General features: G+C 49.1%; 1 protein-coding gene across 7 annotated transcripts in view; it reads left to right on the top strand.

Annotated features, from left to right (window-relative positions):
* LOC146811135 (uncharacterized) overlaps window positions 1-16,523 on the top strand; it is a 469,768-nt gene that overhangs the window by 152,795 nt on the left and 300,450 nt on the right. The gene's annotated exons all lie outside the window — the stretch shown is intronic.

Raw genomic sequence — 16,523 nt, 5'->3', positions numbered from 1 at the left:
CACGCGTAAAAATTTCTGGGAACATTCATGAGTGGTAAAGTGAACTGCCTGGTCTGTATTCTTTGGAAAATATGATTCTGTTTAAAGGTTGGTGTTAGTGCAATGTATTTAGTTGCTGATTTTCTGTTAGAAGATTTGTATCTATTTGCAATTTGTTTGTGTTTTTTTTTTTTTCTAAAAAAATCCAAAATGTGATGGCGGTGTGTGTAGGCTTGCGCTTGGCTGTTGGTGTGTGTGGACTGGCACTTGGTTGGTGGTGTGCGTGGAATGGTGCTTGGCTGACGGTGTGCGTGGACTGGCGGTGTGCATGGACTGGCGGTGTGCGTGGACTGGTGCGTGGCTGGTGGTGTGCGTGGAATGGTGCTTGGCTGACGGTGTGCGTGGAATGGTGCTTGGCTGGCGGTGTGCGTGGAATGGTGCTTGGCTGGCGGTGTGCGTGGATTGGTACTTGGCTGGCGGTGTGTGTGGACTGGTGGTGTGTGCGGACTGGTGTTTGGCTGGTGGTGTCCGTGGACTGGAGCTTGGCTGGTGGTGTCCGTGGACTGGAGCTTGTCTGGTGGTGTGCGTGGACTGGAGCTTGGCTGGCGGTGTGCGTGGAATGGTGCTTGGCTGGCGGTGTGCGTGGACTGGTACTTGGCTGGCGGTGTGCGTGGACTGGTGGTGTGTGCGGACTGGTGCTTGGCTGGTGGTGTCCGTGGACTGGAGCTTGGCTGGCGGTGTAGGTGGATTGGCGATTGGCTGCCGGTGTGCCTGGACTGGCGATTGGATGGCGGTGTGCCTGGACTGGCGCTTGGCTAGCGGTGTGCGTGGACTGGCGTTTGGCTAGCGGTGTGTGTCGACTGGTGCTTGGCTGGCTGTGTGTGAGTAGTGACTTTCTGCTGGTCACTACACACAATGCTAGCTGAGTGCCACTCCACGCAATCCTTCAGCCTGTGTAGTTGCTGTGTCTGGATTGTGGGCGTGTGAAAGTGATGGGCCCTTGAATGGCGCTGTGTGCTGGTGTGAGTTTTGTTATGTGATGGGCCCGCGGCTGGCGGTGTGAATGGTTTTGTATGTCTCACATGTATGAAAGGTGTATGAATGGCCTGTAAAGAGGTTGGTGCCTTGTCGTGGCTTTACAGCTCACGAGCTGTGAGTCAATGGTTCAGTTTCTCCCCCCTTCAATTATTACCAGTGCATTTCATGTTTTGTGAAATCACTTGCTAATATAATTTTATCTACTGAACCATCACTCACCCTCGTGCCAAATCCAACCAGTATGTGTATGTGCTTGCGGGTTAGATGGCTGTGCAGTAATATTTGTCTTTCTGAAGCAGGGTGTACCTTGTCCCTTTTTGGTGATTTTTGTACTGTGTTGCTTTTGTACCTGGTGGTGCGAATGGTCTTGTTTGTATCACGTATGAAAGGTGTGTGAATGGCCTGTAAAGTGGTTGGTGCCTTGACGTGGCTTTACAGCTCACGAGCTGCGAGTCATTGGTTTGGTTTTTTGTGAATTTAATTATTGACAGTGCATTTCATTTTTGTGAAATCTCTTGTTAATAAAATTTAATACACTGAACCATGACTCGCCCTCATGCCAAATCCAACCAGTATGTGTGTGTGTTTGAGGAATAGATGGTTGTGCAGGAATCTTTGTCTTTAGTTTCTCTGCCAAGGTACACTTTCCATGTAAGAATAACCCACCAACTGTAGATATTGTTGAAAACCCTTGGGAGTTCATGGTGATGTCTCTCTAGTGAATTGAAAAATATTTTTTATCCCCATTGTCCTGTAAACCTCAAACTGTCTGCCACATTTTCTTTGCAGTATTATTCCTAAATTCTCACGCTGTAGTAACAATAGTTAATCTGGTTTAGCAAGGGGGTTTACTTTGGTTTTTTGCCCAGGGCTCGGCGGCCATCTAGGGAAACCTTCCAAACCCACGCATTTCTGAAAACTAGACACCCGGCGGCTTCTAGGGAGGTATGGCTTGCGTGGATCCCCCAATGTTTCCTTACCCAGAATCCCCTGCAAACCTCAATTTTTGCTCAAAAACTCACTTTTTTCACACATTTTGGGGTGGGAAAGTAGTGGCATCACCGGGCTCACACAAATTTACCACCACCCAGCGTTCCCCCAGGTCTCCCGGTAAAAATGGTGCCTCACTTGTGTGGGAGGCCCAAGTACCCGCGGCAGGCAAGGACAGCAAACGTAGTGAGGCGACATCAAAATGGCCTATCGCCAAACCACCTGGTTTTGCAAGGGGGGTCACTTTGGTTTTTGACCCGGTGCGCGGCGGCCATCTAGGGAAACCTAGCAAACCCACGCATTTCTGAAAACTAGACACCCGGCGGCTTCCAGGGAGGTATGGCTTGCGTGGATCCCCCAACGTTTCCTTACCCAGAATCCCCTGCAAACCTCAATTTTTGCTCAAAAAATCACTTTTTTCACACATTTTGGGGTGGGAAAGTAGTGGCATCACTGGGCTCACACAAATTTACCACCACCCAGCGTTCCCCCAGGTCTCCCGGTAAAAATGGTGCCTCACTTGTGTGGGAGGCCCAAGTACCCGCGGCAGGCAAGGACAACAAACGTAGTGAGGCGACATCAAAATGGCCTATCGCCAAACCACCTGGTTTTGCAAGGGGGGTCACTTTGGTTTTTGGCCCGGTGCGCGGCGGCCATCTAGGGAAACCTAGCAAACCCATGCATTTCTGAAAACTAGACACCCGGCGGCTTCCAGGGAGGTATGGCTTGCGTGGATCCCCCAACGTTTCCTTACCCAGAATCCCCTGCAAACCTCAATTTTTGCTCAAAAAATCACTTTTTTCACACATTTTGGGGTGGGAAAGTAGTGGCATCACCGGGCTCACACAAATTTACCACCACCCAGCGTTCCCCCAGGTCTCCCGGTAAAAATGGTGCCTCACTTGTGTGGGAGGCCCAAGTACCCGCGGCAGGCAAGGACAACAAACGTAGTGAGGCGACATCAAAATGGCCTATCGCCAAACCACCTGGTTTTTGCAAGGGGGGTCACTTTGGTTTTTGGCCCGGTGCGCGGCAGCCATCTAGGGAAACCTAGCAAACCCACACATTTCTGAAAACTAGACACCCGGCGGCTTCCAGGGAGGTATGGCTTGCGTGGATCCCCCAACGTTTCCTTACCCAGAATCCCCTGCAAACCTCAATTTTTGCTCAAAAAATCACTTTTTTCACACATTTTGGGGTGGGAAAGTAGTGGCATCACCGGGCTCACACAAATTTACCACCACCCAGCGTTCCCCCAGGTCTCCCGGTAAAAATGGTGCCTCACTTGTGTGGGAGGCCCAAGTACCCGCGGCAGGCAAGGACAACAAACGTAGTGAGGCGACATCAAAATGGCCTATCGCCAAACCACCTGGTTTTGCAAGGGGGGTCACTTTGGTTTTTGGCCCGGTGCGCGGCGGCCATCTAGGGAAACCTAGCAAACCCATGCATTTCTGAAAACTAGACACCCGGCGGCTTCCAGGGAGGTATGGCTTGCGTGGATCCCCCAACGTTTCCTTACCCAGAATCCCCTGCAAACCTCAATTTTTGCTGAAAAAATCACTATTTTCACACATTTTGGGGTGGGAAAGTAGTGGCATCACCGGGCTCACACAAATTTACCACCACCCAGCGTTCCCCCAGGTCTCCCGGTAAAAATGGTGCCTCACTTGTGTGGGAGGCACAAGTACCCGCGGCAGGCAAGGACAACAAACGTAGTGAGGCGACATCAAAATGGCCTATCGCCAAACCACCTGGTTTTGCAAGGGGGGTCACTTTGGTTTTTGGCCCGGTGCGCGGCGGCGATCTAGGGAAACCTAGCAAACCCATGCATTTCTGAAAACTAGACACCCGGCGGCTTCTAGGGAGGTATGGCTTGCGTGGATCCCCCAACGTTTCCTTACCCAGAATCCCCTGCAAACCTCAATTTTTGCTCAAAAAATCACTTTTTTCACACATTTTGGGGTGGGAAAGTAGTGGCATCACTGGGCTCACACAAATTTACCACCACCCAGCGTTCCCCCAGGTCTCCCGGTAAAAATGGTGCCTCACTTGTGTGGGAGGCCCAAGTACCCGCGGCAGGCAAGGACAACAAACGTAGTGAGGCGACATCAAAATGGCCTATCGCCAAACCACCTGGTTTTGCAAGGGGGGTCACTTTGGTTTTTGGCCCGGTGCGCGGCGGCCATCTAGGGAAACCTAGCAAACCCACGCATTTCTGAAAACTAGACACCCGGCAGCTTCCAGGGAGGTATGGCTTGCGTGGATCCCCCAACGTTTCCTTACCCAGAATCCCCTGCAAACCTCAATTTTTGCTCAAAAAATCACTTTTTTCACACATTTTGGGGTGGGAAAGTAGTGGCATCACCGGGCTCACACAAATTTACCACCACCCAGCGTTCCCCCAGGTCTCCCGGTAAAAATGGTGCCTCACTTGTGTGGGAGGCCCAAGTACCCGCGGCAGGCAAGGACAACAAACGTAGTGAGGCGACATCAAAATGGCCTATCGCCAAACCACCTGGTTTTGCAAGGGGGGTCACTTTGGTTTTTGGCCCGGTGCGCGGCGGCCATCTAGGGAAACCTAGCAAACCCAAGCATTTCTGAAAACTAGACACCCGGCGGCTTCCAGGGAGGTATGGCTTGCGTGGATCCCCCAACGTTTCCTTACCCAGAATCCCCTGCAAACCTCAATTTTTGCTCAAAAAATCACTTTTTTCACACATTTTGGGGTGGGAAAGTAGTGGCATCACCGGGCTCACACAAATTTACCACCACCCAGCGTTCCCCCAGGTCTCCCGGTAAAAATGGTGCCTCACTTGTGTGGGAGGCCCAAGTACCCGCGGCAGGCAAGGACAACAAACGTAGTGAGGCGACATCAAAATGGCCTATCGCCAAACCACCTGGTTTTGCAAGGGGGGTCACTTTGGTTTTTGGCCCGGTGCGCGGCGGCCATCTAGGGAAACCTAGCAAACCCACGCATTTCTGAAAACTAGACACCCGGCGGCTTCCAGGGAGGTATGGCTTGCGTGGATCCCCCAACGTTTCCTTACCCAGAATCCCCTGCAAACCTCAATGTTTGCTCAAAAAATCACTTTTTTCACACATTTTGGGGTGGGAAAGTAGTGGCATCACCGGGCTCACACAAATTTACCACCACCCAGCGTTCCCCCAGGTCTCCCGGTAAAAATGGTGCCTCACTTGTGTGGGAGGCCCAAGTACCCGCGGCAGGCAAGGACAACAAACGTAGTGAGGCGACATCAAAATGGCCTATCGCCAAACCACCTGGTTTTGCAAGGGAGGTCACTTTGGTTTTTGGCCCGGTGCGCGGCGGCCATCTAGGGAAACCTAGCAAACCCACGCATTTCTGAAAACTAGACACCCGGCGGCTTCCAGGGAGGTATGGCTTGCGTGGATCCCCCAACGTTTCCTTACCCAGAATCCCCTGCAAACCTCAATTTTTTCTCAAAAAATCACTTTTTTCACACATTTTGGGGTGGGAAAGTAGTGGCATCACCGGGCTCACTCAAATTTACCACCACCCATCGTTCCCCCAGGTCTCCCGGTAAAAATGGTGCCTCACTTGTGTGGGAGGCCCAAGTACCCGCGGCAGGCAAGGACAACAAACGTAGTGAGGCGACATCAAAATGGCCTATCGCCAAACCACCTGGTTTTGCAAGGGGGGTAACTTTGGTTTTTGGCCCGGTGCGCGGCGACCATCTAGGGAAACCTAGCAAACCCACGCATTTCTGAAAACTAGACACCCGGCGGCTTCCAGGGAGGTATGGCTTGCGTGGATCCCCCAACGTTTCCTTACCCAGAATCCCCTGCAAACCTCAATGTTTGCTCAAAAAATCACTTTTTTCACACATTTTGGGGTGGGAAAGTAGTGGCATCACCGGGCTCACACAAATTTACCACCACCCAGCGTTCCCCCAGGTCTCCCGGTAAAAATGGTGCCTCACTTGTGTGGGAGGCCCAAGTACCCGCGGCAGGCAAGGACAACAAACGTAGTGAGGCGACATCAAAATGGCCTATCGCCAAACCACCTGGTTTTGCAAGGGGGGTCACTTTGGTTTTTGGCCCGGTGCGCGGCGGCCATCTAGGGAAACCTAGCAAACCCATGCATTTCTGAAAACTAGACACCCGGCGGCTTCCAGGGAGGTATGGCTTGCGTGGATCCCCCAACGTTTCCTTACCCAGAATCCCCTGTAAACCTCAATTTTTGCTCAAAAAATCACTTTTTTCACACATTTTGGGGTGGGAAAGTAGTGGCATCACCGGGCTCACACAAATTTACCACCACCCAGCGTTCCCCCAGGTCTCCCGGTAAAAATGGTGCCTCACTTGTGTGGGAGGCCCAAGTACCCGCGGCAGGCAAGGACAACAAACGTAGTGAGGCGACATTTGGGATAGGCAATGTTGATGTCGCCTCACTACGTTTGTTGTCCTTGCCTACCGCGGGTACTTGGGCCTCCCACACAAGTGAGGCACCATTTTTACCGGGAGACCTGGGGGAACGCTGGGTGGTGGTAAATTTGTGTGAGCCCGGTGATGCCACTACTTTCCCACCCCAAAATGTGTGAAAAAAGTGATTTTTTGAGCACAAATTGAGGTTTGCAGGGGAGTCTGGGTAAGGAAACGTTGGGGGATCCACGCAAGCCATACCTCCCTGGAAGCTGCCGGGTGTCTAGTTTTCAGAAATGTGTGGGTTTGCTAGGTTTCCCTAGATGGCCGCCGTGCACCGGGCCAAAAACCAAAGTGACCCCCCTTGCAAAACCAGGTGGTTTGGCGATAGGCCATTTTGATGTCGCCTCACTACGTTTGTTGTCCTTGCCTGCCGCGGGTACTTGGGCCTCCCACACAAGTGAGGCACCATTTTTACCGGGAGACCTGGGGGAACGCTGGGTGGTGGTAAATTTGCGTGAGCCCGGTGATGCCACTACTTTCCCACCCCAAAATGTGTGAAAAAAGTGATTTTTTGAGCAAAAATTGAGGTTTGCAGGGGATTCTGGGTAAGGAAACGTTGGGGGATCCACGCAAGCCATACCTCCCTGGAAGCCGCCGGGTGTCTAGTTTTCAGAAATGCATGGGTTTGCTAGGTTTCCCTAGATGGCCGCCGCGCACCGGGTCAAAAACCAAAGTGACCCCCCTTGCAAAACCAGGTGGTTTGGCGATAGGCCATTTTGATGTCGCCTCACTACGTTTGTTGTCCTTGCCTGCCGCGGGTACTTGGGCCTCCCACACAAGTGAGGCACCATTTTTACCGGGAGACCTGGGGGAATGCAGGGTGGTGGTAAATTTGTGTGAGCCCGGTGATGCCACTACTTTCCCACCCCAAAATGTGTGAAAAAAGTGATTTTTTGAGCAAAAATTGAGGTTTGCAGGGGATTCTGGGTAAGGAAACGTTGGGGGATCCACGCAAGCCATACCTCCCTGGAAGCCGCCGGGTGTCTAGTTTTCAGAAATGCGTGGGTTTGCTAGGTTTCCCTAGATGGCCGCCGCGCACCGGGCCAAAAACCAAAGTGACCCCCCTTGCAAAACCAGGTGGTTTGGCGATAGGCCATTTTGATGTCGCCTCACTACGTTTGTTGTCCTTGCCTGCCGCGGGTACTTGGGCCTCCCACACAAGTGAGGCACCATTTTTACCGGGAGACCTGGGGGAACGCTGGGTGGTGGTAAATTTGTGTGAGCCCGGTGATGCCACTACTTTCCAACCCCAAAATGTGTGAATAAAGTGATTTTTTGAGCAAAAATTGAGGTTTGCAGGGGATTCTGGGTAAGGAAACGTTGGGGGATCCACGCAAGCCATACCTCCCTGGAAGCCGCCGGGTGTCTAGTTTTCAGAAATGCGTGGGTTTGCTAGGTTTCCCTAGATGGCCGCCGCGCACCGGGCCAAAAACCAAAGTGACCCCCCTTGCAAAACCAGGTGGTTTGGCGATAGGCCATTTTGATGTCGCCTCACTACGTTTGTTGTCCTTGCCTGCCGCGGGTACTTGGGCCTCCCACACAAGTGAGGCACCATTTTTACCGGGAGACCTGGGGGAACGCTGGGTGGTGGTAAATTTGTGTGAGCCCGGTGATGCCACTACTTTCCCACCCCAAAATGTGTGAAAAAAGTGATTTTTTGAGCAAACATTGAGGTTTGCAGGGGATTCTGGGTAAGGAAACATTGGGGGATCCACGCAAGCCATACCTCCCTGGAAGCCGCCGGGTGTCTAGTTTTCAGAAATGCGTGGGTTTGCTAGGTTTCCCTAGATGGCCGCCGCGCACCGGGCCAAAAACCAAAGTGACCCCCCTTGCAAAACCAGGTGGTTTGGCGATAGGCCATTTTGATGTCGCCTCACTACGTTTGTTGTCCTTGCCTGCCGCGGGTACTTGGGCCTCCCACACAAGTGAGGCACCATTTTTACCGGGAGACCTGGGGGAACGCTGGGTGGTGGTAAATTTGTGTGAGCCCGGTGATGCCACTACTTTCCCACCCCAAAATGTGTGAAAAAAGTGATTTTTTGAGCAAAAATTGAGGTTTGCAGGGGATTCTGGGTAAGGAAACGTTGGGGGATCCACACAAGCCATACCTCCCTGGAAGCCGCCGGGTGTCTAGTTTTCAGAAATGCGTGGGTTTGGTAGGTTTCCCTAGGTGCCGGCAGGGCTAGGGTTCAAAATCTACAGCTAGTCACTTTGCCAAAAAAAGGGTCATTTTTCACTGCAAAACCACGTTGCGTTTTGTGCCGTTTCCTGTCGCGGGCACTAGGCCGACCCGCACAAGTGAGGTACCATTTTTCTCGTAGGACTTTGGGGAACGTGGGGTGGGTGGAAATTTGTGGATCCACGCAGATTCCAGAACTTTCCATCACAGAAATGGGGGGAAAATGTGTTTTTTTTGTCAATTTTTTACGTTTGCAAGGGATTCTGGGTAACAGACCATGGTGGGAGGCAGTCAAGTCGCCCCATCCTGGATTCCCCTGGGTGTCTAGTTTTCAAAAATGTATAGGTTTGCTAGGTTTCCCTAGGTGCCGGCAGGGTTAGGGTTCAAAATCTACAGCTAGTCACTTTGCCAAAAAAAGGGTCATTTTTCACTGCAAAACCATGTTGCGTTTTGCGCCGTTTCCTCTCGCGGGCACTAGGCCGACCCGCACAAGTGAGGTACCATTTTTCTCGTAGGACTTTGGGGAACGCGGGGTGGGTGGAAATTTGTGGATCCACGCAGATTCCAGAACTTTCCATCACAGAAATGTGGGGAAAATTTGTTTTTTTTGTCAATTTTTTACGTTTGCAAGGGATTCTGGGTAACAGACCATGGTGGGAGGCAGTCAAGTCACCCCATCCTGGATTCCCCTGGGTGTCTAGTTTTCAAAAATGTATAGGTTTGCTAGGTTTCCCTAGGTGCCGGCAGGGCTAGGGTTCAAAATCTACAGCTAGTTACTTTGCCAAAAAAAGGGTCATTTTTCACTGCAAAACCACGTTGCTTTTTGGGCCGTTTCCTGTCGCGGGCACTATGCCGACCCGCACAAGTGAGGTACCATTTTTCTCGTAGGACTTTGTGGAACGCGGGGTGGGTGGAAATTTGTGGATCCACGCAGATTCCAGAACTTTCCATCACAGAAATGTGGGGAAAATGTGTTTTTTTTGTCAATTTTTTACGTTTGCAAGGGATTCTGGGTAACAGACCATGGTGGGAGGCAGTCAAGTCACCCTATCCTGGATTCCCCTGGGTGTCTAGTTTTCAAAAATGTATAGGTTTGCTAGGTTTCCCTAGGTGCCGGCAGGGCTAGGGTTCAAAATCTACAGCTAGTCACTTTGCCAAAAAAAAGGTCATTTTTCACTGCAAAACCACGTTGCGTTTTGCGCCGTTTCCTGTCGCGGGCACTAGGCCGACCCGCACAAGTGAGGTACCATTTTTCTCGTAGGACTTTGGGGAACGCGGGGTGGGTGGAAATTTGTGGATCCACGCAGATTCCAGAACTTTCCATCACAGAAATGTGGGGAAAGTGTGTTTTTTTTGTCAATTTTTTACGTTTGCAAGGGATTCTGGGTAACAGACCATGGTGGGAGGCAGTCAAGTCACCCCATCCTGGATTCCCCTGGGTGTCTAGTTTTCAAAAATGTATAGGTTTGCTAGGTTTCCCTAGGTGCCGGCAGGGCTAAGGTTCAAAAACTACAGCTAGACTCTTCGCAAATAAAGTGTAAATTTTCAGTGTGAAAATGTGGTGCGTTCACCCTAGGTTTTGAGCCACTTCCTGTCGTGGGCACTATGCCTACACACACAAGTGAGGTACCATTTTTATCGGGAGACTTAGGGTAGTGCAGATTTGTAAAGCAACTGTTATTACCTATTGATTTTTGATGCATTTCTCCCTTCCAAATGAAAGACATTGTGTAAAAAAAAAATCATTTTGAAAAATGACCAATAATTGTCATGCAAATATGAGTATTCCCAATTTCGAAAATGTACAAATATGCACTGTTTCTAAACTCTGTAATTTGTTCCCATTTCAGAAATACATAGGTGTCTTTCATACCGATTTTTCCATGTATACATTTTCCCACAATAATTGCTATATACCCGGAACAAAAAAAAAAAACATTACAAAATGCTGCGCAGTTTTCTACTCTGGGTTCGTTGGGCTCTTGGTGAACCTACAAGTCCTATATGTCCCCACAACCAGGAAGGTCCACCGGATGTAACGGTACATTGCTTTCAAAGAGATGTCATAATTCGAAGAAGTTACAGGTGAAAACGTTGACTCAAAATGCTGCTTTTTTCAACAAATGTTTAATTTTTCCTATATTTACCTGTAAGTTTCTATAAAGAAACCTTGATGGATCTACACAAATGACCCCTTGCTAAATTTAGAATGTTGTCTACTTTTCAAAAATGTATAGCTTTCCAGGATCCATTATTGTTTTTGTACCCATTTCTACCGTTAACTGGAAGGAGGTTGAAAGCACAAAAAATAGCAAAAATAAGGTATGTCCCAGAAAAATGCCAAAACTGTGTACAAAATGTTGGTTTTCTAACAAAATTCTGTCATTCCCTAAAAGCTGGAGAAATGGTGATTTCAGCCCCACAAACCTTTTTTTGATACCATTTGCAGAGAAAAACCCAGAAGCTTTCATTTGCAGTCCGTTTTTCCAATTTTTCACAAAAAAAACAAAATGTTGCTGTATTTTGACTAATTTCTGGGAACCCTGAAGGAGAATCTACAAACCCTGGGTACCTTTAGAATCCCCAAGATGTTGGAAGAAAAGGACGCAAATTTGGCATGGATACCTAATGTGGTCAAAAAGTTACAGGGGCCTAAGCACGCACTACCCCAAATAGCCCAAAAAAGGCTTAGCACAGGAGGGGAAAAGGCCTAGCAGCGAAGGGGTTAATGTTTTGTGAGTCTAATCACACAAGAGAGTGGTATCTGATACAGCTAAATCTTGCGGAAGTTCATTAGTTGCCAAGTTTGAAATAGGAAGGGAGATTTTAGATTTTTGTAAACTGTGGAACTTTTTGAGTTTTAATTTCCGTATAAATTTATAAACATCCACCCTTGTTTCTGTATATTGGAAATTAGATTCCGGACAGTACGATAATCCTCAGGATAGCAGTTGTTGTTCAGCTTCACTCAGATTGATATCAGAGAGATTGATGACTGATCTTTCATTGGACACTTGGGAAGCTATTTTTGCCTCCAATTCTTTCTTATCGGTTTCTTGTTGTTGTTGTGTTGGGGACGCATTGATTCGCTTGCGCCTTGCTCTGCGTCTTTCCTTGCATTTGATGTTCCTCCTTTTCCTCCTCTAATGTTTGTATTCCTTGGGCGTAGATTGAAACGCCGTTCCTCTTGTAAAAAAACAATTTCTTCACTCAAGGAGTGTTTGGAAATACTAGAGGCTGTTGCTCCCCTACTTTGTTCCACATCTGGCTCGCTGTCTATGGCCGAGCTAAGATCTGATACAGATGACGCCGTTGGTATGTCCGTTGTTTGCCCCACTCTGTTGTCAGGATTTGTTTGAAATCTAACTGCTTTGCGCGGCATTTTATATATATATATCGATGTATTTATAATTTTTCATATGTTTCTAACATTTTGGTGCCGATTCTGACCCGTTAATTTTTCTTCCCGTATGACTTGTATCCGGACTTTATCCCGTATGAATCGTACAAGTCACGTCCGACCCATGAAGTACAATTCGTACAGGAAAAAGTACATACGGATCATCCAGATCCGTACGAATCGTAACGGTAAAACTTTTACGAGACGTACCTGGACACTTTAACGGATGATTCCTGAAAATACAGTCTGACCGTTCAAGTACGATCCGGTCCGGCATTCCGATTCTCGAACTGTACGTAAAACGTCCCGCACGACTCGTATCCCGGGGAAAGCTGTGCGGGGTATGAGTCGTACATGCCCACCCCCAATGCATATGTACGCACCGTACCACAGCACCGTACCCCAGCACCGTACCCCAGCACTGTACCTCAGCACCGTACCCCAGCACCGTACCTGTACGCAACGTACCCCAGCACCGTACCCCAGCATCACGTATGTACTCACCGTACCACAGCACTGTACCCCAGCACCGTACCCCAGCACTGGACCTGTACGCACCGTAGCACTGTACCTGTACGCACCGTACCCCAGCACCGTACCCCAGCACTGTACCTCAGCACCGTACCCCACCACCGTACCTGTATGCACCGTAGCACCGTACCTGTACGCACCCTACCCCAGCATCGTACATGTACGCACCATACCCCAGCACCGTACCCCCAGCATCGCATATGTATGCACCGTACCCCAGCATCGCGTATGTACGCACCGTACCCCTGCACCATACCCCAGCACCGTACCTCAGCAATGCAGCTGTACGCACCGTAGCACCGTACCTGTACGCACCGTACATGTACGCACCGTGCCCCAGCACCGTGCCCCAGCATTGCGTATGTATGCACCGCACCCCAGCACCGTACCCCAGCATCGCATATGTACGCACCGTACCCCAGCACCATACCCCAGCATCGCGTCTGTATGGACCTTACAACAACTTCGCGTATGCGGGCACGGTACAACAACATCGCGTATGTACGCACCTTACATACGTGATGTTCAAACGACTCGTAGAGGTTTTAATGACCCGATACGTCCAATACGTCCAGAATATAATAGACATTTTCCAAACCCTATGTTAAATACAAAATCCCCTGAACACCTATTCCAAGCCGCTGATAAATTACTTCGAGATCGAAGGGGGTACCACATGCTCGATTCCATGGACGAACAAGAATTAGCCAGGTCAGCAGTACAATGGGCTGACAGTCCCGGCGAATACAATGATGATGTACTTGCACACACGTTTCTGAATCTTGACCCATATGAACAGCGTTTAGCTAGTATATACATGATTCAACACCTCCTTATATTATATAAAAGCCAACACTCCGATCCAGGACCCTTACCTGACATATTGACAGAACTACTCACGAATATATGGAGAGGGTCAGGTACTGATTTGATTAAGGAAATTCTAGAATCCCAAAACCAATATTTAAATTTCGTATGCCCAGAACACGTCTCAGTTCCCATCATGGGAAGAAAAATGTATCACATAGATAGACAGAACCCGTTACGCGAAGTGCACCCAATAAGTGGTGCCGGTGATAATTTTACACGCGTGTTTGTGTACACGCCTATAACTAAATTGGAATTATTAGAAATGAAGAAAGTAGTACCCAGCCATGACAAGGACCCAGCAGGTTTCCACCGTGAGATAAAAGACATGTTACTCATGGGAGAGTATACCTACCCCGATATTATGAAAATATTAAAAGTCCTATTACCCGCCGGTGTTTATGAGAAACTCAAAGAAAAGGAATGGGAGGTGGGAGACCAAAAGATAGATTGGACAGCGTTAGAAAACGAAGAAAAGGCCCGAGCTGCAGGAGCAGGGCTTGGGGAAAAGACTACAGCACTAGCAGGATTACTAATACAGGTACTGCCACGTTTATTAACTACGAAAAAGGAAGACTGGGGTGCAATCTCAGCCTGTAAACAAAAACCAGATGAAGACACTAGCGATTTCTATTCCCGATTTGAAAAATGTTTTAGTATAAATAGTGGCATAAAAGCCAGTAGTGAGTCATATCCACATCTGTTTGTGACAAAATTAGTTGAAAATTCTCTGCTGCAAGTTAAGAATAGAGTATTGAAGTTCGAAAGTACCTGGCAAGGTAATACCCCATCACAGATGCTACAGATGTTACAATATCACCACAATAGAATTAGAGAAGAACAAGAGCACGAACAAAGACGTATGAAAGATACAAAAATGAAAATGCTTGTTGCACAGTCAGTTCCAGCCGATAGTCATCAAAAGGGTGATTCCGCAGGTCCTGCGAAAGGGACATGCAACTATTGTAAACAACCAGGTCATTATATACACGATTGTCCAGTCCTGAAACATAATATTGCCACAGGTAGAACGCATGAGAGACCACGTCCACCTAGACAGGATCAGAATCAACAACAAATCCCTCAGAATGCACAACCTAGGTTAGCTCCGCAACAACTAGCTCCGCAACAGGCAGCTCCACAACAGATCGTAGCACCACCACAAGCGCAGCCTATTGCTGCAACTCAAGCAACAACACAACAGATGTATCAGTATGCACAAACAGATTATCCCGATTATCAGCGATACTCATGAGATAGCCTAGAGAGGGAAGTTGGCTTACCCCTATTGAGGTTCCTGTAGACCAAGAGGGACCTTATGTACATAGTGAACTATTAGGGGAAGACAGAAAGTTTTTACTTGATACAGGGGCAAGCAGAACAACTATAAGACGCAGTGAAGTTCCAGGGGCACCCCTCTCAGGCTCACAGAATATTTCCCTTGGATTCTCAGGAAAACCTATAATCAATGACGTAACACAACCTCTTCCACTTACAGTCGGTCCATTAACACGCACTACAGATTTATTGCTTACTAAATCATGTCCAGAAAACTTGTTAGGCATAAAAACATTGAAAGCTCTAGGAGCCATAATATGTTGTTCTCCGGAAGGAGTACGACTATTTTTACGTGACTTTAAAGGTCACTACGTGTCCAGAGACATGGATCACCGACTGCAGAATTTACCTACACATTTATGGGCACAAGGCCCCACTGATGTTGGTTGCATGAATGTAGGAGAGTAGGGTCTGCTATCCTATGGTCACCCCAAATTTTTGCTTTTTGCTTCACTGGTTTTTGACATATTGAGGCTGTGGGCCTGCCAATCAGACCCCCAGCCTGCTGTTCTCTCTACTAAAATAAAACTATGCACCCTAGGTGCATAACCAATTGGAAGTGGATCACCCTGTCAGCCCCTGTACCAGTGTACACTAGGTACCCAGGGCATTGGTGTACCCAAGGCCTGCCAGGGGCTGCAGCATGTATTATGCCACCCCAGGCTTGGCCTAACAATCTGACACAACTGGCTGATCACTCAGCTGGGGTAAGTTGGTGTAATCACCTCTTACTTAGGTGTAGTATACCTATACCTAACCTTAAATGGGACACCTGGTAACCTATAAGTCACTCCTATGGCAGGCCTTAACAATCCTGAAGGCAGAGTGCTTGGTTCCATGTGAGATGGTGCTCTGGCATGAGCTGAGCCTGTCTGCAGTGGTCGGAACAACTTCCTTCTACTGTTTCCAGATATCGTCATACCATATACTCTTAAGTGCATTATGAACCTCGCGGTTAAATGCTATCTTTGGTTTGGCTTTATCAAAACATGTCGAGTAAGGTGTCATACGAATTGGAATACTAACCCCTCGCCAATTCTGGCGACGGGGTTAGCATTCCACCCTTCTAGAGGGACACGACATGTACAGTACCTGAAACCCGGGTAAAATCAGACATAGCCTCAGCTCCACAAAATGGATGCTGCCACCACAGACACAAGTCTGCCCTCCTGCTGCTGGGAGTCCTTCCAGCTTGGGAGGTGTGGACAAAGGGTTTCCTGCCAGGGGAGGTGCGTGCACCACCCCAGACAGGATTTTGTGTATTGGTCAGGTAGGGCTTGAAAGAAACCAGACATGCCTGTGGCTCACAAGGAGCCTCGGTGCATATGCCAGTTCAAACCGGTCCTGGGGCACACCAGTCCCGGGCCTGGGGCGAGCTGGACAAAGGGTTGGGGGTGTAACCACCCCCCTTCCTGGTCCCACCCATAGGGAGGGACCTAGCAGGTAGTCCGGCCCCTAGAATCCGAATAAAGGTAGGAGCTGTGTCCTAAGACTTCAGACATCCTGGAATCAACTTGAAACTAAGAAGAAGACGGGAACTTCGACATTCTGCTGCACAGAAGACTGAAGAAAATCTCCCCTGTGGTCAGGGAGTGACCACCTTGCTAACGCAAGCACCATCCAGCGAATCACCGTCTGCTTTGCCGCCGCCTCCCGCCGGAGCCCGAGCCCAGAGACTGACAAGACCTGGACCTCCAGACCTCTCACCGCCCGATCCACAGTCCCTGAAAAGAGGAG

The sequence above is a fragment of the Triturus cristatus genome, chromosome 7 (genome assembly GCF_964204655.1).
Source record: "Triturus cristatus chromosome 7, aTriCri1.1, whole genome shotgun sequence".
NCBI classification, from domain to species: domain Eukaryota; kingdom Metazoa; phylum Chordata; class Amphibia; order Caudata; family Salamandridae; genus Triturus; species Triturus cristatus.
The sequence above is the reverse complement of the archived record's forward strand: the minus strand, read 5'-3'. Positions and strand labels throughout refer to the sequence as shown.